The sequence below is a fragment of the Podarcis pityusensis genome (assembly GCF_964106645.2).
Source record: "Podarcis pityusensis genome assembly, contig: HAP1_SCAFFOLD_393, whole genome shotgun sequence".
Taxonomy (NCBI): Eukaryota; Metazoa; Chordata; class Lepidosauria; order Squamata; family Lacertidae; genus Podarcis; species Podarcis pityusensis.
Genome location: NW_028293275.1, coordinates 1 through 10457, shown reverse-complemented (window position 1 = coordinate 10457; position 10457 = coordinate 1). Strand labels below are relative to the sequence as shown.

The 10457-nt window shown below is 44.8% G+C and overlaps 1 long non-coding RNA gene across 1 annotated transcript; it reads left to right on the top strand.

The window, feature by feature from the left end:
- The first annotated feature begins 1106 nt into the window (after positions 1 to 1106).
- Positions 1107 to 9573, top strand: LOC308469145. The gene is made up of 2 exons (XR_013982018.1): positions 1107 to 1243; positions 9160 to 9573. It is a non-coding gene; the product is annotated as an uncharacterized lncRNA (long non-coding RNA).
- Positions 9574 to 10457: the final 884 nt, after the last annotated feature.

The following is a 10457-nucleotide window of genomic DNA, read 5'->3' as shown; positions in this document are numbered from 1 at the left end:
GGTTCCATCTCAATAGAAAAAGGACGAATAAACTTGGATTGCTCTTTCGGTGTTCATTCATCCACAAATAGCAAAGCGATGTGTAATAAGCCTAAAGAAAGCCAATCAGGTTGTTTTGGGTTCCAGCAACATAGAAAGAAGAATCTTGGATTGGGCTCATTTCAAGTTGTGTTCTTTGGTGTTGACCCAGAAATCGCAAAGTGTGTGTAATGAGACCACACTAACACAACACCATCTTTTCGCTTCCATATACCTAGAAATAAGCTAGAAAGGGGACGCATACTCCTAAAACATTTTGTGAATGTACTTTTGTCCATTTACTGTATTTATTTTTCCCGGTTTGAACTATAAAATGGTGATTTTCTTGAGTCAAAATGAGAGTACCCCCAATCATTTTTTTTAGAAAAGAAGCACTGCATATATACACACACATATACATATATCCATTTTATTTTTATATATTTTCAAACGGACACCTATATCTAGGTATGTATATACTTGTATATAAACTTCCGCAGCCCACCCGCACCATCCCTCCGCCAAGGGGCACGAGAGGAAGGCCACTGGGGGAGAAAGGCAGGTGAGGACCAGGCGGGGGGCAGGGCTGCATCCTGGGGAGAGCGGGGTCGAGAGGGAGTGGGCTGGAGAAAGAGAGAGGGCCAGCCTGGCTCGGCACGTCTCTGCTGGCCCAACGTCGCAGCGCCTCTTCCGCCCTTTCCTCTCCCCTTCCTGTGCTCATGCTTCTCCTCCGGTGGCACCTCCTTCCGGTAATCCTACCCTCGCCCGACATGGCGGCAGCACAGCCTCTTCCGCCCGTTTCCCTCCCCTTCCTGTGCTCATGCCTCTCCTCCGGTTGCACGTCCTTCCGGTACCACTGCCCTCGCCCAACATGGCGGCAACACAGCCTCTTCCGCCCATTTTCCTCCCCTTCCTGTCCTCTTGCCTCTCCTCCAGTGCACGTCCTTCCGGTACCCCTGCTCTCGCCCAACATGGCGGCAACACAGCCTCTTCCGCCCTTTCCCCTCCCCTTCCTGTCCTCCTGCCTCTCCTCCGGTGGTACGTCCTTCCGGTACCCCTGCCCTCGCCCAACATGGCGGCAACACTGCCTCTTCCGCCCATTTCTCTCCTCTTCCTGTCCTCTTGCCTCTCCTCCGGTGGCACCTTTTTCCGGTACCCCTGCCCTCGCCCAACATGGCGGCAGCACAGCCTCTTCCGCCCTTCTTTGCCAGGAGTGCAGAAAAAGGTGAAACTGCCATGAAAAGGAGAGGAGGAGTGTGTGAGTGAGTGAGTGAGTGAGTGAGAGTGAGACAAGGAGCATCCTAGTAGAGATGGAAGGGGAACCCAAGGGTCATCTAGTCCAACCCTCTGCAAAGAAGCTCAGAGCTACAATTCCCAGGTCTTCTTTGGGAATTCTATGGGAAGTAAGAGTTTCTACATTCATGAGCATTCACTTAGAGTGCGCTCATGTTTTTACCTTTTATTGAAAGCGGCCACAAGTGACTTGGGTGGAGTATAAATAATAAAATTATATTGCTCCTGCTGCTGTTCTTCTCTTAGCCTAACTCAAATCCAACCCAATACCAAACCTTAACCCTAATGCTCACCCTAACTCAAACCTAATCCTCACTCTAACCCTAACCTTAACCCAAACCTAAGCCTCAGTCTAAACCTAAGCCTAATTTAACCCTAACCTTAAGTAATAAAATTATATTTCTCATGCTGCTGTTCATCTCTTACCGTAACTCAACCCCAACTCTAACTCCTAATCCTAATCCAACTCAAACCCAACTCTCACTGTAACCCTAACCTTTACCCAAACCTAATCCTAAACGCTTTGCTTCTTTTTGTGGTGTTTTGTGTTATTGCTTCATTTTGTAGGTCATGAGGCTTTCTTTGTTTCTTGTGGTGTTGCTTCATTTAGCAGTTTTTTAATTGGCTCTTGTGTTTCTTTTGGTATTGCATCATCTTCATAGGTTGTTTGGATTTCTGATTAATTTGCTTTGGATTTCTGGTAGCTCTGCTTCTTTATGATTTGTTTCTGTGTTTCTGGTGTTTTGGCTTGGTTATGTCATAAAATTGAAGAAATACCACCAGAAGCACAAAAACCAAGAAATATTCCCAAAATGAGGCAAAACCAGGAGACATGAAAACCAAGAAACAATCTCACCCAGAACCGCAGAACCATTCAAAGTAAAAGAAGCAAAACAATTGCAAAAAACAAGCAAAACCACCCCAAATTAAACAAATCAGCAGAAAACAAAAAAGAAGCAGTAAAGCCACCAATTACAAAGCAATGCCACAAGAAACTGGAAACCAGTTTTTAAAAAGCAAAACCAGAAACTCAACAAGCATGCAATTTATGGGATTCCAAAAGCACTTCAAGCAACAGAAATTAACCAACATAGCATACTAGTTTTCACTTAGTCTTGGGTTTCTGGTGAATGTGCTTCGTTTGCAGCTGGCTTCATTTCTTTTCCATTGGTTTAGCTTGTTTTTTGGACTTTTGCTTTATTGCTTCTTTTGAGAAGTTTTATTGTTTTTGCATTCTGGTGGTAATACTTTTGAATGCTTTGGGGGTTTCTGGTGAATCTGCTTTGTTTGGGATTGGTTGGCTTCTTTGTCAGTTTCCATTGATGTTGCTTTTACATGGTTCTTCTGCTTCTTTTCAGTAGGTTTTTGTGTTTTTAGTGCTTGACTTCATTGTTGGAATGGTCATTAGACATTTCTGGTGGTTTTGCTTCATTTCTCGTGGTTTTCCTTTTATTCTTGGGATTATCAGATCTCATACAAATTAATATTCTCAAAGGTGCAAAACCCAAAAAACCTAGAAATGAAGCACACTCACCATAAATCCAGCACCCAATCTGTTATGTACTAACCTTGGATCCTAGAATGCAACAACTGATTGGTCTTTTCCTGCAAGCCAATCAGGCTCCAAGAGGGAAGCAGAGTTAGCCAGTCAGACGGGACTCATTGTGTAAATAATGTATATAAAAGCCTGAGGTTGGGGGTGGCGGCAATAAAGAGCATGAAATACATACAAGACTCTGAGTATATTTCACAATCGTAATTTATATAAAAGAATCTATGAAACGAAAACCACAGAAAAAATTCAACATAATCCCAAAAACAAACCAGAAACAACAGAAACAAACCACATCCACCAAAGATGAGAAAACCAATTGAATAGAACCATAAGAAACCCACGCAGTAAACATCTCAGGGAAAAGCGAAATCATCCCCACACCATGCAAAACTAAGGTTTAACTGGTTTTGGGGTTTCTGCGCAATTTACTTTTTCCCTCTTGTTGGGGGTTTCTGGTGGTATTTCTTCTGCTTCTCACATTTCTGCTTCTTTTCAATTGGTTTTGGGATTCTGGTGAATTTGGTAATGATTTGATTGAAGTCTCTGTCTGGCGATTTTCCTTTTTCATGAATTCCTTCCTTGTTGGGTTTCTGGTATCTCACTTTTGGTTTTCACATTTGTCAGAGCTGCTTCCAGATCCTAGCTCACAGAGGATCACGCTAGCCAGCGATCATTAAATAAAAGTCTTTATTGAGTTACAGTTTCCATTCTCAAGCTGCTGCGTGCAACTCTACGTCTCATGGTTAGATCGGCGAAGCTCCATCTGAGTCTCCGCCCCTTGTACACCAACTTAATATCCTAGCCTTGCTCCACCTTTTCCGCCTGACTGTTCTTCTCTGGGTCCCTCTGCCCCCCGGGGTCTCTTCCTTCCGGGATTCCTCTGACGCTGACCCCCCTGACTCTTCTCCCTCCTTTCGGCGGGCTTTAGGACCTGGCTCCCTTTCCGGGCTGCCTACTGCGCCACCTTCCTGTGCATTTGAACTTGGCACGCGCGCCCAACCTTCCACCTTCCGTCTGACCGTTTCTTCGCTCCCCGATGGAGGTGTGGCCACTCCTGACTCGTGCCCTCCCCCCTGTTGTGAGCTGCCAGCGCTTGATCCCTGGCGCCCTTCCTCTTCCCTGCTCTCTGGCGGTGACGCTGGTCCTGATTTCCAACTGCTCCCCTCTGAGTCCCCTCTGGCTCTATCTTCCTGGGGTGTCCCCCTAGGCTCCCCCCTTGCCCTGGCCACTGGTGCTCCTTTCTGTGAATCTTCTGATTCACTGGAAAGACTCGGAGATCTCGGGTCGTCGTCATCACTCATCTTTTCTTCTGCCTCCTCTCCCTCGCTCTCTGTTTCCTCCCTTGCCCTTGCCTCTGCTCCTGAACCCCTGACAACATTTCTCTTAGTTTTGCTACGTTTCAGGTAGTTTGCTTACTTTTTGGAATTATCCAGTCTCATAAAAATGAAGCAATATCATTAGAAGCTTAAAAAGCATGAAAAAAACCCCAGGCACTAACCCTAACCCTGAACATCCACCTATCCCCTGCCCTAACCCTAACCCTGATATTCTGGTCATCCATCTTGGGGATAACAATCTGGTGAGGTAAATTCAGTTGAGATCACTAAATATCTCCATCAGCTGTGCTTCCTCATCCTTGAGCTTATCATAGTTTGATTTGGAATGTTGTAGAGGTGCTTATGGAGTGGGGGCAGCCTTCCTAAGAAGGTGGATGAGCAAGACATAAAGCTAATCATTCTACAATGACGTTTGTGTCTGAAAATGTGGGTGCTTATGGCAGAGTTATGTTCTGTGCCCCACAGTTGTATAGACCTGGTGGTATGCATCTTTCTGATTTGGGTTGTGACATGATTCTTAAGGATCTGCAAAGAGCTCTGTTTGAGCACTTGTGTGTTTGTGGGTGGAGGTGAACAAGCACACCTGCCCAGACTTAGAATCATAGAATCATAGAGTTGGAAGAGACCACAAGAGCCATCGAGTCCAACCCCCTGCCAAGCAGGAAACACCATCAGAGCACTCCTGACATATGGTTGTCAAGCCTCTGCTTAAAGACCTCCAAAGAATGAGACTCCACCACACTCCTTGGCAGTAAATTCCACTGTCGAACAGCTCTTACTGTCAGGAAGTTCTTCCTAATGTTTAGGTGGAATCTTCTTTCTTGTAGTTTGGATCCATTGCTCCGTGTCCGCTTCTCTGGAGCAGCAGAAAACAACCTTTCTCCCTTCTCTATGTGACATCCTTTTATATATTTGAACATGGCTATCATATCACCCCTTAACCTCCTCTTCTCCAGGCTAAACATGCCCAGCTCCCTTAGCCGTTCCTCATAAGGCATCGTTTCCAGGCCTTTGACCATTTTGGTTGCCCTCCTCTGGACACGTTCCAGTTTGTCAGTGTCCTTCTTGAACTGTGGTGCCCAGAACTGGACACAGTACTCCAGGTGAGGTCTGACCAGAGCAGAATACAGTGGCACTATTACTTCCCTTGATCTAGATGCTATACTCCTATTGATGCAGCCCAGAATTGCATTGGCTTTTTTAGCTGCCGCGTCACACTGTTGGCTCATGTCAAGTTTGTGGTCAACCAAGACTCCTAGATCCTTTTCACATGTACTGCTCTCAAGCCAGGTGTCCCCCATCTTGTATTTGTGCCTCTCATTTTTTTTGCCCAAGTGCAATACTTTACATTTCTCCCTGTTAAAATTCATCTTGTTTGTTTTGGCCCAGTTCTCTAATCTGTCAAGGTCGTTTTGAAGTGTGATCCTGTCCTCTGGGGTGTTAGCCACCCCTCCCAGTTTGGTGTCATCTGCAAATTTGATCAGGATGCCCTTGAGTCCATCATCCAATTTGATTTGGTTACATTGGTCAAATCTGACTAGTTTTGCCGATCCTCAAGTTGTTATATTTAATAAATATTTAATAAATACAACCTATTTATCCACTTTTGGTTGTCTTGACTCTTCCTCCTGATGTGCTAGGAACCACTCCATTTGGGGGGCACTGCAAAACATGCGGTTTTTACTGCAAACATTTGCCAGACTTTGGCCTTGATTTGGAGTGAATCAGGCGATGTTGGGTTTTGGGGTGACCTTATGACCCCTGTCACTTACTTGGTTTGTCGGGCAAAATGCTACAAAAATGCTACAATGTCTGGCAAAATGCTACAAAACTTTTGCCAGACTTTGGCACCAGTTTGGAGTGAATCGGACAATGCTGGGTTTTGGATATTAATTATGAACCTCGGTTTGATGTATCAATTACTCTGTTTATGGGGTGTTACAAAATGTGAGGGTTTTGCTGCAAAACTTTTGCCAAACATCAGTTTTGATGGGATCCCAGATTTGGGGGTTTGTAGTTAAATGAAGCATTCTTTCAGTGCTTCTCGGGAAATGTGCAGTTTCCGTCAGATCAAACTAATACTACTGGATAAAATTATATGATTGTTGATTATCAGACAGTTCTCCCATTTATCAAGGAAAACGTCTGTTATGGGTGGCTTTTGCTTGGTGTGTGTGACTCTTGACAGACAGATTTGAAAAGGAACACAGCTTCCTCTGTTTGTCTCACAGTAACTTACTGGCCTTTTTGATTATGCAGTCGGTGCGTCTTGTGGTCTGGTGCGTCTTATAGAGCAAAAAATACGGTAATTCCAGTTGATTTGTTTTAATGGTCACATAAAGGCACTTTCTTTGGTTATAAAATGATGTTGTGAGTCTTATATCTGAGCAGTCAATAAACTCCCTCCCCCACAGAAACGCTTGTCTTACTTCTTCTTCTTCTTGGCATCCATACTTACATGTTTGTTTAAAGAAAGACTAACCCCACCCTGAACCCCACCTCCAGCTTTCATCTTATTATTCTAGTGACTAGTCAGTGTTCATAGCAACACTTGCTTTTGTTCCTAGACAAACTGCCCTGAAAGACAGTTACTATGAACTACATGTGTCTTCTTGATATATAAGGTTGTTGCTAGTTTCTGCAAAACACTTCTTTATCTTTCAACAAGAAATAAATGAATAGGAGGCTGCTCTAAGGAAGAAGTGTGATTGCATCTGGAATATCAGACTCTCTATATTTTTATTTATTTACTTGATTTAGGGGTGGCCACTTCACCCCCTGGCTATGCCCATGTCCCCAACTAACTGAGCTTCTTGGGATCATCCTGCCATGCTGTGAGCTACTACATTATCCGGCACTTTACAGAACCTTCCTTAGAGAATAAAAACCTGAGGCGAATTTCAAGTCTAAACAGGCTACACAAAAAGAAACAGCAGCGATTCTTTATGTTTGACTTGTGCTTGAGCGCCTGATATCTCAGAAAATCAACATCAGTGTTGGGGTGGGTGGGTCAGGGCATTACCAAAATGTTATGATAGATGAAGCCATGGATGTGGCCAAGGGGGGCCAAATAAATAAAAATAAATAAAAATACATAGCTAACTGAGGTTCTGACCCCCTAACAAAAAGCCTGCCCCCACTAACAAAAATCCTGGCTACGCCCATGGATGAAGCCAACTACAGTAACTCTGGTTTTGTCCCCACCCAGAAGTGTAGCATGTGTGGGCCGTGGGGGCACAAATTTGTGGCAGGGGGCACAAACAGGTGCCCCCAAAGCAGGCTCCCTCATTGGTGCCTGGCTCCGCGTGAGAAGGAGCTGACCTAAGCTGCTGTGCGTCTGCTGGCCACAGCTCTGTCCTTAGGTTAGGCCTGACCCAGGGAAGAGAGCAGGAGGGTGGGTGGCCGCAGTGCACCTCGCTCCCAGTCACAGCAGCAGCTCCGCCTCCGGGTCACGTCTGACCTGGCGCACTCAAGGAGCCTGAGCAGCAGCTTCCCTCCCCCTCTCCTCCCCTGGACATGTGGGGCATGCCCCTCTCCCCTCGTTGAGTTCTGCAAAGGCAGCCCTGAGACTGAGGAGGAAAGAGCTCACTGCTCATGCCAACCCTAGAGAGGATGTAAGAAAGAAGCAGGCTGTTGGAGGACAGCCAAGAAACAATTGAGCTTGGTGGAGCAGTGCCCCAGTCCCCCTTAAGGACAAGCCTCCACTGACAGGGAGCAAGAAGGAATTTTAAATGGCGAAAGACAGGAGTGCCTGGCGTGCTCTGGTCCATGGGGTCACGAAGAGTCAGACACGACTAAACGACTACACAACACAATATTGGCATGGGAACTAAAATAGCTCAATGTTGCAATTTGTCTACCCTACTTAATATTTACCATTAAGGAAAGTATAAAGTCATGGAGTAAATCCTTTCAGCTTGTTGATGTGAAGCAGCAGACCTCAATCTGATACTGCAAATGTTATAGAATTATTGAATATTCAGAAGTATACCTCTCCACCACTCCTTAGTCAGGCTAGTTTTGGGCATTTATGGCAAGATTATCCCAAGTGGAAAGGAATAATGTATTTTCACTGTTATGTATTCAGTGGTCTGTCTTTGCTTCCCATTGTCTCAGGAATTGGGTAATTACCATCTCAAAGGAATGGCCAGACTACCAGGAAAGGCAATCAGATAAGGCATTATCAGATAACCTGGCAGACAGGAAAAACAACGTTCAAATTTCTATTGTAGAAATTTCCCTTTTCTGTGATGTAGGTATGATGTTTGTGGGGGTGGTCTTGAGCTCCAGGGCAGGGAATTTCAAAATGGCAAGCAGACATTGTTCGCAGTCCTCCTCCTCTCTCCTGCGTGTGGGTGGAGCACCCTGTTGCAACAGTTTAATAAAGATCAGGCTTACTAGCTGCTTTGCTTCTCAATATTCTCTGGTTGGCCTCTGTTATTTTCTCCTACCGATGGAGAACCTACAAGGTTCTCCAATAAAGGAATAAGGGCAGATTTTGTTTACAACAACACAAAGCCATCTGAAACTGTCAAATAAACTGCAAGAGCAGCAATGGAAAATTGCTTTCACACACTAAAAGTTCCCTGCAACTAGAAAGCCAGCAAAGCAGGGGAAAGGCTAGCTTTTTTAATTGACAAGTACCTTCTCTATGATGTGCTAGGCTTTGGTTTTTACGCATAGAAGTGTTATTCCCCACCTGTAGCTTGAGGTAGTATGGTCCATTTGGCCACCTCATTCTGCTGCATATGGTGATTGCTGGAATTTTTAATTCTTAAGGAAACATTGTGTCTATTTTTCCCACATGAGATGTTTCTTTACTTATATCAATAATGTTATGAAAGACTTGTAGCATGCTTCAAGCTGATTAGCACTTGGTGGCTGTGAAGCTTTAAATACAAAACAGACACATAGTGAAAGGATTTCTACACACTGAATTTTTTATTTATTTCACAGAGCAATTGCTTTCAGCTTTGCAGAGGAGCCCGTAGTATCCAAACTACAGTACTTCCGGGAGAGCTGTGAAGCAGAGCTCCCTCCACTGGCTCTGCTGTGACAGGACAGCTCCCTCAGGCCTCCTCTCCCCACAACTGTTATCTGGGGCAGCCATCAGTGGGAGAGCTTTGCTGGAGGCCCAGCTCCTTCAGGCACCTCCAGCCCCTGAACTGTGCCAGCTGGTCAACATAGGAACAACTGTTTAGTGATTTGTGACTGAGATTTGATATTCCTCTTCCCTCCCTGCCCCCTTTGCCTGTGGGTAGGGACCATCTTGCTTTGATTGCATTTAAGTTGTCTGGTGGCCTTGTTGGCTGAACAGCAAGGCACAAATGTTCCAAATAAATAAATCTCTATACACAGTATAGAAAATTAGTGATCTTTGTAATGTGTGATTTTGTAGTACTACTTTGTAGTAGGGTGGCCAGATACCACATAGTATTTGAGCAAGAACAGAAGACCAAATAAGTGAATAAGGCTAAAACCGGGGTGGGGGGTTGGGGGTGCAAATGTGATTTACAAATTATGTGCTATAAGAAACCAAGAAACCTCCTGCTGGGTCAGACCAAAAGCCAAGAGCCTTTCTTCCTCCAGTAGCCAATCAGATGCCTCCAGGAAAGCCAGCAACAGCCCTCCCCAATTGTTGCTCCCCAGCAACTAGAATTCAGAGACATACTGCCTTTGTACAAGGATCTATCACTTCTCCTTTGGGCAGACCACTCCTCCATGATTTTGTCTGATTCCCCTATAAGCCAGTGACCATGAGCACATCCTGTGGCTTTTTAGTACCATGCATTCATTATACACAGCATGAATAAATACTTTGTCCTATTCTGCTGCCCACTTATTCCAATCCAAATTGTACATTTTAAAAACTTCTCTATAAGTTAAGAATGCACATGATTTGCAGTGCATGTTTACTCAGGAGTAAAACTTAAGTTTAGTAGGACTTGCCTAGGAGTGTATATAAGACGACAGCCATATTCTGTTTTTGTTGGTCATGGGGAAATGCACTGAACTATTGATTCTATATGGATGCTTCAGTTGCGAATCCTGCACTGCACTACATGACCCTTGGGGTGCCTTCCAACTCTACAATTCTATGATTCTATGAGTCCCTCCCCATGGTTGCTGACCCACTTTCTGGTGCCTGAGATTTCATCAGTTATTTTGCACACACTTTGAAGGCTCTTCTTTTGCTAGAATCCTTTTGTTGAAATGAAACCTGAGGTTACCCAGATGCTGAATTCCACATCCAC